The 16,590-nt window shown below is 34.7% G+C and overlaps 1 long non-coding RNA gene across 8 annotated transcripts in view; it reads left to right on the top strand.

Moving 5' to 3' along the window:
* The window catches only part of LOC147833446 (uncharacterized), a 165,252-nt gene that overhangs the window by 136,292 nt on the left and 12,370 nt on the right, over positions 1–16,590 (top strand). For 3 of the 8 annotated variants that reach the window (XR_015511958.1, XR_015511961.1, XR_015511959.1), the window contains 2 exons: positions 4,983–5,218; positions 16,287–16,568. This is a non-coding gene — a long non-coding RNA (uncharacterized LOC147833446). Of the gene's footprint in view, positions 1–4,982; positions 5,219–10,214; positions 10,371–13,537; positions 13,738–16,286; positions 16,569–16,590 lie in introns of those variants that run through there. The other 5 variants (XR_015511963.1, XR_015511960.1, XR_015511962.1 and 2 more) reach the window with 4 other exon arrangements.

Below are 16,590 nucleotides of genomic sequence, written 5' to 3'. Positions count from 1 at the left end.
AAATATATTCAAACTACTTTTTTAAACAGTATGCATTGCTAAGCATTTAACAACGTTAATCCTCTTTTATCCTTAGGGCCTAAACTCTGAACCCCCAAAATTCCAGATTATCAAATAGTTTTATCTTAACCAAATCATGTTCTATCCTAACAAACCACACATAAATGGTAAGCACATTTATTTAGCATTCATATGGTCTAAAAATATAATTAAAAATGATTATTTTTTGGTCTTGATAAATATTATTACAGCTAGTTTAATAAAATGTAATTCATTAGTTAATTTTCATTCGGCTTAGTCTCTATTTCAGAGGTCTCCACAGCAAAATGAACCAACAACTGTTCCGGCAAATGTTTTACACAGCAGATACCCTACCAGTCACAACCCAGTACAGGAAGAGACCCATACACACACTCATTCACACACTATGGCCAATTTAGTACACAAAATTCACCTTTAGCCTATATCTTTGGACTGTGGGGGAAACCGGACCAACCAGAGGAAACCCACATGAACACTGGGAGAACATGCAAACTTCACACTAAAATGCCAACTGGCCTAGCTGGACTTGAACCAGCAACCTTCTTGCTGTGAGGTGACAGTGCTAATCACTGAGCCACCATGCCACCTAAAATTTCACTAAATATATATTTTTCCTCACTAATTGAAACATATTTTAATTATGCAACTTTAAAAAAAATCCCTTATTAGAGGCTCATCCTACTTTTGGGGGTACCTGGCATCAGTTTGACATGAAAAGAGATTGTGGGATCCAGTTAAGAGGTGAGCTGGGCAGACAGAGAAAAGCTGTACAATGGTTAACTGAAAGGAACCATTCTTTTATTCAGCAATTAACCCCATCTGGGTAAATAATACGGTGTCGTGGAACGGATACATTGCTCCTCCGCGCAGCACTCCGAACCCGAGAGTGCTTCAAAAAGACCCGCGATACAAAATGATGACAAGATGCACCATACACCGCCTTTCATGAAGTATATTACGTAGAGAATAGTGTGTCATTGTACAGTAGAGAGAGAAAGGGATTGTGAGGTCTTGAGCTCCTGTGATAGTACAGATAACATGTCTGGATGCACTTATCGGCTCGGAAACCTGATCTTATTATTTTAAATTCGAAGACTCGGGCACTTATAAACTGACATGGAGAGAGAGGGGGAGAGAAAAAAGACCTCTAGGGCTACATTTACACTAGTGGGTTTATGTTTTAAAATGCACAGGTTTTGCTATGATAACAATTCTCTTGAAAATGGAGACTTTTGGAAACAGAGCTAGTTTAGTTTAAAAACTAAGAGATTTCTTTGAGTGTAAATGGTCCAAAAGGGGATTTGAAACAAAGATATGACTGTGAACATTTACTCCCTGATTGGCTAAATGCATATCTTGATTAATCAAGCCCTGACCATTAAAAACATCCATAAGTTAGCAGTTTTCTGTATTTTGTGATTCATGTTTTTATTTATTTATTTTTCCTCATTTATTTATGCTTTTGAGTTGCATTTTGAGACCTTAATCTTTTCTCCAACAATTTTTAACCTTGAAAATTTGGAAAAAGTTACTTTTATTGACATTTTTAGTAGTTTTAAGTGATATATTGTCTGGGTTGGTGTTGTCTATTATGATACAAAAAGCTTGTAATAGTTTTAAACTGCCAGTCTGTAATTTTACACACTTATTTCTTTATAAATATTATTTCTTTTACATTATATTATTTCAAACTACTAAAATGTCAATAAAGTTAAAAAAGTAGAATTTTCAACATTAAAAGCCGACAGCAGAGATCAAGGTTGCATAATGCAATTCACAGGTGTAAATAAAAGGAAAACTCTTGTGAATCACAAAATACAATGCATTCATTCATTTTTATGATGCACCCTACAATTTTAAAGAATCTGAGATGGCAGAAAGCGCTTCCTTTGTGTTTTCTTCACCCTGATCTCACAAGGAAACGTAAGTATTTGACGTTTTGTTAGTTTAGTGGCTAATTCGTAAGAATTTGAACAAATTTAAAAAGAAGACGTGGCACCCACCCCTTACCCTAACCCCAACCCCAACCGTCTTTGGGTGATGAGCAAATCATTACTAAATTGTACGAATTAGATCGTACGAATTCATACAAATTAGCCACTAAATCAAAAAGTTACGAATTCCGGTGAGATTGCATTTGTTACAATTATTTGGATTCATTGTGATTATACACAAATAAAAGTGAACTCATTTCAGTTTTGACCCAAAAATGACAGTGCATATTAAAAGATTTCCTCTTCAAAATTATTTAGAAATTATTTCCACTTTAAAAAAGTGAGTAAACCCATCCCCTAAAAATTATTATGTAAATGAACAATATGTGCATCGGTTTTTAATTGTCAAGTCAGCTGAACAGTTTGAAGTTAGTTTGGAATAACAGGTTTACTTTCTATTTTTTCAACCTTTTCATGTTTAAGACAACTGGTTTACTCACTTTTTAAAGTAAAATTACTAAAAATATCAATAATTTAGCAAGTTTTCCATATTTTGTGATTAATGTTTTTATTCACTTATTTTTCCCCATTTATTTATGCCTTTGAATTGCATTATGGGACATTTGTCTTTCCTCCAACTTGTTTTCTTGAAAAGTTATAAAAAGTAACTTTTATTGACATTTTTAATTATTTTAAGTGATGTATTATCTGGGTTGGTGTTGTTTGTTTCGGTACAAAACCTTGTAATAAACTGCCAGTACATCTTCTGTTATTTTACAGACCTATTTCTCTCTGTTATTTCTTATATTATTTTAAACTAAAATGTCAATAAAAGTTTGTTAAACTGTGGAGTTGAATTTTCAATATTAAAAGTCGACCGCAAAGATCAAGGTCCCATAATGCAATTCTGAACTGTAAATAAAATTAAAACTCTTGTGAATCATAAAATACAGTGCATGTTTTATTTCATTTTTTTTGTCAAACAGTCAAACAAACATAGAAACAGAAAAGGATTCACTGCGCAGATAAAATGCTGAGCCTTGTTTCCATATTACTGTAACATTTTGATTTAAAAAAAAAATATTATGATAACAATTGCTTCTAAATAAGAGCCATTTGGTTAACTTTATTTACATTCAGCTATATTTTATAGGCCCAGTGTACATTCAATATTGTTTTTCCATTATTTTTAGTTTTATTAATTGTATGTACTTGTTTATACATGTTTATCTTGTTTTGTGTGCATAATGTTAGAATCTACAAATATATTTGCTACCAAACGGGACTTTTTTTCTCTCAGTGCATTTTAATGTTAGGTTGTTTATAACAAAAATGATTAATTTGTGTTTTATTTAAAAACTCTTTATGCATTTTTGTACTATGATTATATAGGCTTATATTCTGTATCTCGCTGCCAAATTAACTGTGGGGTTTTTTTTTTTGGTTTTCTCAATGCAAATTGTTTATAATTAATGCCTTTTTTATTAAATATGTGTTATATCAAATATTTAAACTTAGCTTAAAATAGCAGGTTTACTTTTTATTTTTTTTTTTAAAGTAAAATCAGCTTTTTCATATTTAAGACAACCAGTTTACTCACTTTTTAAAGTGAAATTATTAATCACTTACAGTGTATGTAATATATAAGATTATATTTTAATTTTATCACCAGTCTGAGCTTCTGACATGATATTGGTTGTGTATGGAGATCTTTTCTGTATCAGGAAAAGGCCTCAGAATGGATGAGGTTTATCTTTGTATTTAAAATGCTGTGTTTACACACAAATGCACTAGTTTTAATGTACACTGTAAAATTTACATAATTTATATATAATTTTTGAATAGATGTTCCATATTTTGTGACTTATGTTTTTATCCATTTATTTCCCCCCATTTATGTATGCTTTTGAATTGCATTATGGGACACTAATGAAATACAGATTTTTATTATTATTATTATTTTTTTAGATTTAGCTCGCTCCACACTCAGAAATAAAAGTACAGGAGCTGTGACTGGGGCAGTACCTTTTCAAAAGGTACATATTTATACCTGAAGGCTCTGTAATGGTCCCTCAATGGTACTTTTTAGGTACATTTGGCCATTTTATGCACATTTGAGGTACCACTGTGAACTCTTTGGGTACAAATATGTATCTTTTGAAAAGGCACTGCCCCAGTCTTTCCTGCACCAACATTTCTCCTTGAAAAGTTATAAAAAGTTACTTTTATTAACATTTTAATAGTTTAAATTGAGATATTGTTGGAGTTGGTTTTGTACACCAGTAAATTTTCTGTTATCTTACCAACTTATTTCTCTATATATTACTTCTTGTACCTTATATTATTTCATGTATATGTAAATAAAAATTTGAACTGTAGTTGAATTTTCAACATCAAAATTCAACAGAGCAGAAATCAAGGTCCCATAATGCAATTCACAACCGTAAATAAATGCAAAACACTTGTCAATTACAAAACACAGAAACTGTTAATTAACAGATATTTTTTACAGTGTAGCCTAAGAATGACAGTGATTTTGTGGGGTTGATGATGGGTAATTTTGGTTTTCTCTGCATTGTCATCCTGCTTTCTCATGACCCAAACCCCCCTTAGGACACACATAGACACACATCCCAGCTATCAGTCGCTGGCTTTAGAGGAGCTGTAATTACTGTCGATCAAGCGCTCCGGAGCTTCTTAGTGGAATGGTGGAGAATCTGATATGGCAAACGTGAGAGTCGTCGAGCGAGGGGTCTGGTGGCGGAGAAGAGGCCCGGGGCCTAATAAAGAGAAGACCTGATTTCTCCACAGCGACAGGCTCATCAGCCTCCAGCTAAACATCTCTGGGGGTCTTTTTTTTCCCAAATGACCCTTCCTCCTATCCCCGGGCAAGGGGTGCAGATCCTGGGGGGAGAAAGCTCACACACCCCCTTTTAACACTGAAAATGTTAAGTTTTTGTAATCACTAATGTACACAGCATTTTCTAATTGTTGTGTTTTTTTAAGGTGAAATTAAGAGTCCATTGCTGTCCTCGGGGCCCTGTGAATCTCTTGGATTCAGGCAGGAGAAGGTGTTTTACCTGGGGCAAATGTCTTCTTGGTCCCCAACAGTAGGAAAGTGATCTCTGTTTCTGTCTTCTTGAGTCATCCATCACTTTTACTCCTTGTTAATGAATGAAGCTTCACTGCTCCCTTTATTCGCAGGTCATTGTCTTGTACCTTTACCACGCAGATCTGCACAGGTAAGAAGTGAATATGCTGAATATGCTCAGGCATTTAAATATTATAAATGATTGGCTATTCATATACAGTAGTAGTACATTAGTACATGCGGATTTACACAATGACAACAAGCTAAAAGGATGAGACTAAGTTATTCTAAAGAAAAATTCACTTAAACAAGGGCTTCACTTTTGCTGAAATTAAATATTTTTAACCATCTATTGATGTTTTAAAGATGGTTCAATCTTTTACAGTATTTAGCAAATATGTTTTACGTATGTTTAACATTATTATTATTATTATTTACCATATTAGGTAGCCTACTATTTTAAGTGTGCAATCTGACACAATGACACAAATCATAAAAATAAAGCTTCTTTATTTTGGTCTCTTGTCAAGACAAGATCTAAAACAGATCTAAAACGGTAAGGATTAAGCCAAAAGGAAGGTTGTTAAACTCTTATTTTTAACCACAATCTTACTTTCACTCAGATTTCACTCCCCGGAGCACCTGACATCATGTACCTCACTCAGGACATACATTAGTGCTTCCCCTATCTTAATACACCTAAAACACAGATTTCTGTAAAACTCTTAACTGGCAGGGAAGCATTTTCTCTCGATAACCGCAGGAAAAGAGTTAAACGAAAATACTTATTAATTTTACGCAGATTATAAGGTCTTGATATCCACCTTAGCTCAAACTCCCCTTTCTCCCTGCAAATGGGAGGGATCCCCGGGCTCTATCATCTCATGAGCTCAGGGCTCTCTCCCGGGACAGCATGCCAAACTAGCTTATTACCAATCATCAGCTAAGTGTGAACTCTTAAAACAGTGTTTTTACTTCTTTCCATTCATCAAAGACTCCTGAACAAAATCAATTTTTAAAAAAGACAAGGCTTGACTCCTTCTCAGAACTGTTTATTCCCCCTTCTGTGGTAAATGTTTGTTTCACAAGCTAAACCTATTATATATTTGCAGTACAAGCACACATCAATTAAACTGCCCATGGAAAAAAAGCACAAAAGCAGCAGGTAAAAAATTACATTGTTCTACGAGCCAATGTAAACTCTCAAGTCTTTAATAGCAATTTCTCTAAAGAAAAATCTTCACACCAGGCTGGAGTAAACAACCCACACGGAGATGTCAGGAGAACCACCATGTAAATTTTCATCAGCAAGTCTCCACATTTCTGCCTGTCAGCGCGCTGCAGTCCGTAATTGCACATTCTGTTTATTTCCATTTTGTTGTAACGCATTCCTTAAAAACAAACATCCTCGGAGAGGAAAAAATGTACAAGTACCAATGATTTGTGCAATATTTCTTCTAAATTGCAAAAGCAGCAAGCCAACACGAGCTTTTGCAAAATTACATTTCTTCAGCGCAAGCCATAAAAATGCCAAAGCGCATAAACATCCTCTGCAAGATTTGAAAAGAAATGTTTAAAAGTTCAATAATATTACACTGCTATGATCTACAATGTCTGAGGCCAATGTTTGTTATTTAATCCGCGATTAGATCCAGGCGAAATGGCTCACCTTCGTAAATCCTGCGCCAGTTTGAAGATATTATACCAAATACCTCGACTGCAATCTGCTTTAATAATTGGTTACGTTTCCATCTCTGGTTTGTATCAGACCTGGCCCTCCTTGGGGCTTTCAATGAAACTGGCTCTTGAGTATGCAGAGCACCTGAGAAATCCTGTACTGTAATATAGTTTATTGTATAATCGCGAAAGGCCTTCGAGAGCCAGCCGTGGTCAATGGACCCAAGCGACATGGCCAATAGAGTGCCCAACAGACTGTGTCATCTCAACCCCCACCATCAAAAACAAACACTCTTGTTGCTTTTCTGCCACGACTGAGATTGTGGGAAGAGGAGGGAGTGTAAGAGCCGAGCTCGGAGCGCTGAGGTCAAGTCAAATGTGCTCTTATCCCTCGCTCTATTTATTTCTTCTACAATCTGCCTCTTAAAAGACATGAACTGTCTGACCGGGGGGAAATAGGGGTTAGACGCTTTCCGTTTCTTTTTCTTTTTTTTCCCATTTTGGTTTTCTCTGGGATCAGAGATGCTATTACGATTCTGCTTGTATTTTGGATTTCTTGTCCGGGCATGTTCAACTCATTCCCAAACATATGTCTGATGTCGACTGTGCTATTAGTGAGACTGAGATCATTGAGGATTCACTCAGTGCTAAAGCCTTGAAGATTTGATTCAGCTTGTTTTGATACGGTTCATTTCCTGGCTATTTTTCACCATTAGTCTTCTCAGATAATGGAGCTCTGTCTAGTTAAATGGGTAGTTCACAAATACATTCAAAAAATTATTATTGCTGCTCGATTAAACTACTTATTTAAAATTAGCTGAATCAACAAAAATCTTGTTTTATGTTCAATCCACTTAAATTTGTAAAAACGTGGGACAACATAAAGGTATTTAATGCTCCAATAGTTCCACACTATTGTTTAATTTTTCCACACTATTGACTTGTATTGGGACAACATGAGAAAATTAAGTTAAATTATTAGTTTTTACAAATTTAACACCTCTTAAGCCTGGTTTATACTCGACGCATTCGCTAGTTCATATCATCGCTGTGTTTGTAGAGGTTTACTTTGGGTGCACGCAACATGATTTCGGCAAGGAGAGCGCATGATTTTTTCTAAAACTCTAGCGAACTGTGTGCGGTGCCACATTTGATTTGAATGTGAGCCACTTTGAAGAGACTTTTGTTAGAAACAGGTACGACTGTACACACATCTTTATGATCCGTGATCAAAAAGATAACCAGATGAATAATCAATAATTCCTGGCTAGAAATTACAACAGCAGTGGTAAAGGAGGAATTTTTTTTGTTTAAAGGTTTGCAAAAATCTAAAGGATAAGTTTGTTGAAGTCAAAAGAGGCCGTGGCAAAAGTGGAGACCAGGTACACAATTACAGAATTACACTGATGTATATATCACAATTTTGAATTTAAAACAATTTAACAGTTTACAAAACTTTAATTAAAGAACAGATTGTTTCTTTCATAACTAGAAAATAATTTTTGAACCTATCGGTTTACAATATACTGATGCCCTGTTTTAGGCTTTATTTGTGATAATGGGCAAGAATGTTGGACCATTATTGCCTTTTTAGCATAAGAGGACAGAAACCAGTGCCTTTTCAAAAGATACATATTTGTACCCAAACAGTTCACAGTGGTACCTCAAATGTGCATATAATGGCCAAATGTACCTAAAAAGTACCATTGAGGAACCATTATAGACCCTTCAGGTATAAATAAGTATCTTTTGAAAAGGTACTGCCCCAGTACCCAGTAAAAAAAAAAAATCAGTAGTAAGCAGTAAAATTTTTAGTAAGTGTACTTTTGTTTTGTTTTTTGTTTTTGCCATAAAAAAAAAAAAAAAAAAATATATATATATATATATATAAATATATATATATATATATATATATATATATATATATATATATATATATATATATATATATATATATATATATATATATATATATATGTATATATATATTTGTAGAGCAACCCATGCTCGGTTGTCATTAATACTTCAATAAACTTTAATAGGTAAAACTGTCTGAGATATATGACAAAAAGCAAGTGAATGCAACAAAGTTTGATTAAAAAGTTCTTGAATGGTTATAAAAATTCTTTATGAATACATTACATCAAAAAGAACACGAGTAATTTTGACCAACTATACATTGGTCTAAAACTACAACCTCTATTCAGAGGTCCCAAAGGAAGTGAACACGTTAAGAACACGGGAAGAAGGCCCAGCCGGGATTCACGACCAACCAGCAACCTTCTTGCTGTGAGGCGACAGTGATAACCACTGAGCCACCGCACCATCCAAAATTATGAATAATATACGTTTTTTTTCATTATTTGTCAATCTGTGTCGAACAAATAAGGCTGTCACACCAAAGCATAAAATAATTTAATAAGTTTACTGTGTATCGATTTAAATATGTGAACAATTCTGAGACAAAAAAAAATTAACAGGTGCACAGGGAGCTTCAGTCACATGATCTTGAATTGGATCTTATTACAGTTTTCCGTGGAATTCCCAGATTTAAAACGTTTATGGTGCCCAATCGTGTTTCTGCAAATCTACCTTCTTGCAGAGTTTATGTCCAACCCTTAAACCCAACTAAACCAACCAAGTATTATCTGAAGGAGCACTGGGTAATTAAAGACAGGTACAGTAAGTGCTGCAGATCTCCAGGAGCAGGACTTGGCACCCCTGATATAGTGTCACACCAGATGATATGGTTTTCAGTGACAGAATGAGTCAAGTTCCTGTTTTTAGATATATGTGAATGAAAATGATCATTGTGGTTTCTTTTAAAAAGCCTAAGGTATTTATTTATGATTGTCTGTTTCATTTGTAAGAGTTGTGATTTATTGAACTATGCTTAAAACAGCACAGTTTATAATAATAAAAAAAAAAACACACCAGTTATGGTCCATGAAAGTCAAAGGAATGTTTAACTGTTTACTGCAGTTTATTGACAGTACTGTTTACATTCATTTTGTCATGTGTAAAAGTGAAATGCAACTTCACATCAAAAGCAACTCAAATAGCTGCATGTGTCACTTTGGCCATTTTTTGTGATGTTGAAGTTCATCAATTTCAGACGTCCAATCAGCCAACAGGAGTCCCTACTAGTTGCCTTCGTGTTAACACGGCCCCTATTAATCATTAAAGAAACAGATTCACACCGATGGTGTAAGAAGCTCACTCATCCACATCCTATTAGAAACCACAGGCAGAGAAAACCTGCTCGGCTGTCCCACGCTTTAATGAAAGTCCAGTTTCCCTTGCCTAGAGGTAACTTGGTGAGTTGATGGTATCTGCCCGAACAATTACACTGTCACAATCAAAGGAAACAGACTTTAAATAGTCTGTCAAGTCTCATCGAGGGGCTAATAACTACTCATTTCTCTCCCAGTGTGTCAGCAAGGGCCCTGAATCCTCTCTTTGTTCTCCAGATCACCTGCCTCTAAATAGGTAGCTTGTCCTCACACTTGAAGTGCTTAGATGTCAGAGGCGAAACCCCCACGGCCTGAGGGTGAAGAAGGGCTTTGGGGTGATATCTACTCTGATGAACGTGGTGAATCTTCTCGCTCCAGTCTCCTGCTGATCAGGTCATCGGGTTTTGTATTTCTTTGGCACCATAGCATTATTAATTGTGGCTAAAATGTTACAGCAGCTTGTGATGAAACTTAAAAAAAGATGTTTTGGTTTCGTTGATTGTCTGTGAAGGTTTTGTATGAAGAAGTATTGGTCATGCTTTACAATAAGGTTTCATTAGTTAATGTATTTACTTACATGAGCTATTTCTGAACAATACTTGAGCAGCATTTATTAATCATAGTTCAACATCTACTAATGCATTATTGACATCCAAACTCATGCTTGTTAACATTAACTTATGCACCGTGAGTTAACATGAACTAATGAACAACTGTGTTTTCATTAACTAATCTTAGCTACCAAGAACAAATACTATAATAAATGTATTGTTCATTGTTTGTTCATGTTAGTAAATGCATTAACTAATGCAACCTTGTTGTAAAGTGTTACCAAAGTGTTTTTTATAGTGGATAATCAACGTGATAATCAGTTAAGCCTAACAAATAAATGCAAAATTTAAAACTCTTTTTGAAGTCTTTATGTATAAAAAGGTTTATAAAGGTATTCTTAAAGCATTTGAATATAAAATATAAAATATAATTTTACTATAACTTCGTGACATATTATGGTTATTTAAAACCTAGTATATAACAAAACTGAATAAACACAAAATATCTGGGTGACACTTTCCATGAAGTCTTGACGTAAACTCATATAAATATGTTTGTTGTTTGTTCAAACTACTTAAAATAAGCTGAAACAGGTTTTTGTTTTAGGGCAACTTGACTGTTTTATGTTCAATCCACTTCTGTGATTCTGTAAAAACGATAATTTAACTGTAACTGTAAAATTTCAATCTGTAAAAACTAATAAGTTAACTTAATTCCTTCATGTTGTTCCTGCACAAATCGAACGTTGATGTTCATGTTGTTCCTGCACAACCCAACTTTAGATTAACGGCGATATATTTTTTATCCCCCGATAAGAGTCTCACATTAACGCAGATAACGGCCCACCACTAGTTCAAACACAACAGATTCATTGTGACTAATTTAATTTTAATTCAACAATTTATTTTTTTTAAAGCTCATTAAGTAAACTAAAAAGTAACTTGCAATACATTTTCAGAAAAGTAACTCAAATATTATTACTTATTTTTGAAAAGTAATACGTTACTTGTTACTTTGATGAGTAATATTATTACGGAACTCTTGTTACTTGCAATGCGTTTCCCCCAACACTGATGGTTATTTAAAACAAGAATGAATTTGGTTGCTTTCTTAAAACAGACAGAGGCCACTTTAAAATGTGAATACATATTCACTATTGACTATATGGACTATTAACTAATGTATGACTTATCAAATAGTTAGCAGTGCAATTTTTGAAGCACTTGAGTTAAGGTATTGGAGGTGGACATAGATATGCACTTCAAACCATAAATATGAATTAATAAACAGCCAATGTATTGCTATATAGCAATTAGATAAAAGTGAGAATTTGTCTCTGTCAAGAAATTAAACTTACGAAACCAGAAGATGAATCTAAGGTATACAGTTTATAATCAGTTATACTGTAACTTAAGTAGATAAAATTACGATCAGTATTAATTACTGTTGTATAATTATGTATAATATGATACAACATCATGATTATAACGTTATATATAGCATTGTTCATTATAATTAGGATCATAAATACAGGCTTCATAGAAAGTGTTGTGTGTTAAGTGTACAGATATAACAAAGGGCAAAACATGTTAATATTTTAGGAGAACGCTGTGAAGTTTAAAGTTTTGTATGCAACACCAGTAGCTCAAATATTAACATGTCATTGATTTAAGCATTATATAAATGTAGTGGAAGAAAATTTTATATGTTTTGAAATATAGAAAAGTAAAGGTTTCCAAAAACAAGAAGACTTTGACAAAGCACAGATATTTTAAGTGTACTTAAGGACATTAGAGAATTAAAAAATACAGTTATTGTCAAATGCTTATAGTTTTACATAGCCAAATTTATATAGTCTATAGTTTCAAATATATTTTATATACTGTACAAACTTTCACAACAGTGTAATTTTACTCATTAACTCATCTGTAAACTTGCTGGTAAATTGACAACCATGGCTCATTATTGATATGTACCCTGATATACATTTCTGGAGAGCTCGAAATACATACCAGGAGATACATTTTTTCGCAATTTTTGTTTTCACGAATCTGGCAGAGGCCACTGTGTAGGTTTTTTATTTGGTCTAAATTTTTTCTCGCAAGTGCCATTCGCGCATGCTCTTCTTGGATAAGTTGTAGTCTACAGAACAAACCGTCGTTATACAATAACTTGCCATTTTTTTGCCGCACAGAACTGTTTTTGGAGCTTTGTATGATTACAGCTGAAGTCACACAATTTTGTTGGTTTCTTTCTGGACTTTGAATGTCTCGTGACTCTTACTGGCTATTGAGGATGAAAGAGCTTCTGGATTTAATTTAAAATAGCTCAATTTGTTTCTCAAGGGATTGGAACAACATGAGGGTGAGTATTAATAACAAAATTTTCATTTTTGGGAGAACTTTAGCCATCATCGCTCCAAAGTTACTTTGGAAAAATCTTTTTTTTTTTACATCTAATTAATGCACTTCACTTCATTTTTACTGTATTAAAAAATACACACTGTGAAAATGACTTTCATCTGCTATATAATCAAAAAACACATTCTTCCTCAAAAAAAGCTTCAAAGTAGTTGTTAACTTGTGGAGTAGTGAACTGTTTACGATAACTTTTATACTTTTTTCTATGGAGTATCTCTCCATCACGGTTCAGTTGTTGGTTTATGATAACAACTTGTTTTTTTCTCGTTGTCAGGACTGTTATTTATGTTTCCTTGTATTTTGTGTTGCTATGAGTCTGTAAACAGGTGGCACTGCTTGATGCTAATCTGTCTAATTTATAGCCCCATTATGCATCCTCTCTGAAAGATACAGTTTAATGCTCACAGTTCCTCCTCCCGAAAGTTTAATACCGGTTTCATGTTTTGGATCAATTAACGGGCTAATAGGGGGGAAAAAAGGGAAGACACAGGGAAGAAAAGGAGGTCTTTTTTCCCTCTGGAGTTTAATGATTTGCCTGTAGCTCGGACATTTGGCATGCCAGGAATGTTTGTCTTCACATCCAAACCCATTGTGTCGGAGAAAAAGAAAATGAGGGGAAAAGATCTGCGTGCCTATCTCAGGATGGGTGTTTGTCCGTTTCTGAAGCCGATCAATGAATGAATGAAGATTATTGTTTTCCAAGCATCCAGCAGGTCTTGCGCGGAGCCAAAGCAGCAGCTGGTTTCACTTTACCTGCTTTATCGATGTACAGAACCCCGTCGTAATAGGTACAATTTCTAAAAGTTATTTTTCTTTCAGAAATGCCTGCTTCTCTTGCGCTCTCTCTCTCATTCTGTCCCAGGGACACCCCATTCATTCATTTTTTATTAAACTTCAGCGCTCCCTATGCTCATTTCCTTTCCCAGGTCCGTTCCTGTGGTTTTAGTGGTGGAGTACAGAGAGATCGGATAGGGCCCTTCTCGCACACTGACACGGGGACTGGAACCGCTGAAATCCGCAGCGAGGTTGGGCAGAGGCCAGCGGTTTGAACTTTGGGCATAATTCACCTGTTATTCAAAGGAACAATTCACACGTTTAATAAAAGTGCACAATCGGCTTAGACAATTGCTTCGTTCCAAAACCTAGTGAGCTCCCCACGGAGGGAATATTTTAAGGCATCATAAATGTGTTCCTGATGCGAGTCCACAAGTAAGTGATTTAATTATGAAGTCTCCTAAGAGCTCGCTTGCATTTTGCTCAACCCCAGAATGCACAGCTATTCACAAAATATCTAAAACGATGTTTGAAGTGGCAAGACTGAACTTGAACCACTGTGCATCATTTTTAACATTTGTATGAAAGGATTGTATTAACAAGGACAACAAGAACAACTTATATTTGACATTTTAGTATCCACAGTGATTACTCATTGATTTTTAATGACAGTCAATTTCCTTTAATTAATGAGTAATAAATAATAAAAAATCTATTTTAATTAGTCATAATAAGTCTGTGATGCTTCTCTGTTTCAAGTTTGAGGATAATAATTCAAATGTGTTGATGTCTTTTATTTAAACAGTAAAATAGTAGAATTTTAATCTAGTTGGATTTATTTATGAAAGTAGTTCAAACTGTTCCATTCAATTCATTTAAACCAAACTGTATGCACCATTACTCAAAATTGTTGTTGTTAAAAAAAAAAAAAAATTGTTAGGGATTTCCTGATCAGTTTTTTTTTGCCCGACTCGATTTTTCTATAATACATAATTTTTTTTAAGAAGAATGAAGAAAGAGATCCAGGATGTACCTTATTTTTTATTTGATTCACCTTAACTCACTATCTTAACATTCAACAAATCTCTTAACAAACAGAGCACGTCTGTGAGTTACCTTAAACAATCAAGTAATAATTAACATCAATTCTGGCTTTAGTGCAACAGTAAAGATAAAAAAATATCAAAAATAACAACAAATATCACCTCAACAAAAAATACCCGGCAGGCAGTCCCAAATCTACATATCTTACACAGATATCACAGTTTGCTGGGGCAATGCTGTCATCATCAACTTTACAATAGTTCCAGACCACAGACATACTCGCACTTTCCGCTTAAAGCTGCTTCTGTGTTTTACTTTGCCGGGTTTTAACCAATATGTCTCTGCAACAAAGTAACTTGCACACTTGCTGCACGCATTGCTGTTTCTGTGTGAAATCAAGAAGGAGGTTAAAGAATTATGAGAAAAAAATGTAAATTTTATATATATATATATATATATATATATATATATATATATTCCGATCGAGTCTGTAACGTGATTGGGCGCGATTTTTTTTTTCTTCACAATAGTTAAACTTAGTTAAATAGTATAAACTTAGAAAATCGTAAGAAATACAGTCAGAATTGTAAGAAAATGAATGCATTCTAAAATGTACAAAATTAGAATTCTCAGATTAAAACAACCCAGGATCATTCTGAAAGCGTACCTCTATAGAAATTTCTGGAGAGTGACAAATAAATTCTAGGAGGTATGTTTTTTTATTTTTTTTTATTTAGCAGTTTTTGTTTTTTGTGAATCAGCCAGAACTTCTTTTGTGCGTGCCATTCGCATCTGCCCGTCTTGCATAAATCCACCAGAGGCTGCTGTCGACTGACTGACCGATCGACTGTCCCACCCTCCTCCTTCCATAAACCCAACCAATAGTGTTTTTCAAAAGTAGTGATTGACGCGCCCACCCACTTCCCTAAACCGGACAAATAGTGTTTTCAAAAGACAATCCAGAGAAAGAAAAGCCTTCATGGTAGCCTGATTTTTACCACATTTTCAGATCTTGCCACATTCTCCCCCTATTTCTGGAACCATTCTTCACCATACATCATCACGGTCAACTCCACTCCACGTCTCAAGTCCACCGACATTTGTTTTTAAGACGAAATGCAGCCATACATACCTCTGGCTACATAATTTGCCATCACCAGAAATGTTTATAAGGCTACATTTTAAATTTTGTTGCATTAAAGAGTCATGATTACCTCATTTAATCCTGTTTTTACCTCTATCCTGAAACAGATTTCCATTGTGTATTAAAACAAAATCAATATAAAAAGAACCTACCATAAACCTACCAACAATATTGTAAATAGGTTGTTAGCACAATCACCAATGCTATTACAAACAATGCACAGCTTGATTCTTATTAGTTAATTTCTCATTTTCTGCATATATATTCACACGGCAGCGCCACACCACTTAAACCCCTAACATAATCCCCCCGTTGGCTAATTGATTTAAATCTTTATTTACTTTTCTGTCACTTTTGTGCCTTGATGTGTTACAGTAGGAGTAGTGCGGAAGCCTCAGGACATGCGGCATGAAACATTATTCATCATCCAACAACAGTAAACTTCCTCCTGGCCTGCAGATGCCAAGCTGTTCTCCTAATGAGATGCATACCAGCGCTGAAGCCTGTGAGACAGATTGGGCCTCCTGCTAGTGTGGTCCACCGCGGTCACAGACCCTACACTGCCCTGCAGGCAAAACGGCCCGCCTCTTCCCATCATGCTCCACTGCTGCCTTACCTTGTGCTCCACCCTCCTCTGCATGATGGACATTTTCACAGGTTGGTGAAGATTTAGTCATTT

Source organism: Danio rerio, chromosome 16 (assembly GCF_052040795.2).
Source record: "Danio rerio strain M-AB ecotype USA chromosome 16, GRCz13ab, whole genome shotgun sequence".
Lineage (NCBI taxonomy): Eukaryota > Metazoa > Chordata > Actinopteri > Cypriniformes > Danionidae > Danio > Danio rerio.
This window is presented reverse-complemented; position numbering and strand designations above follow the sequence as displayed.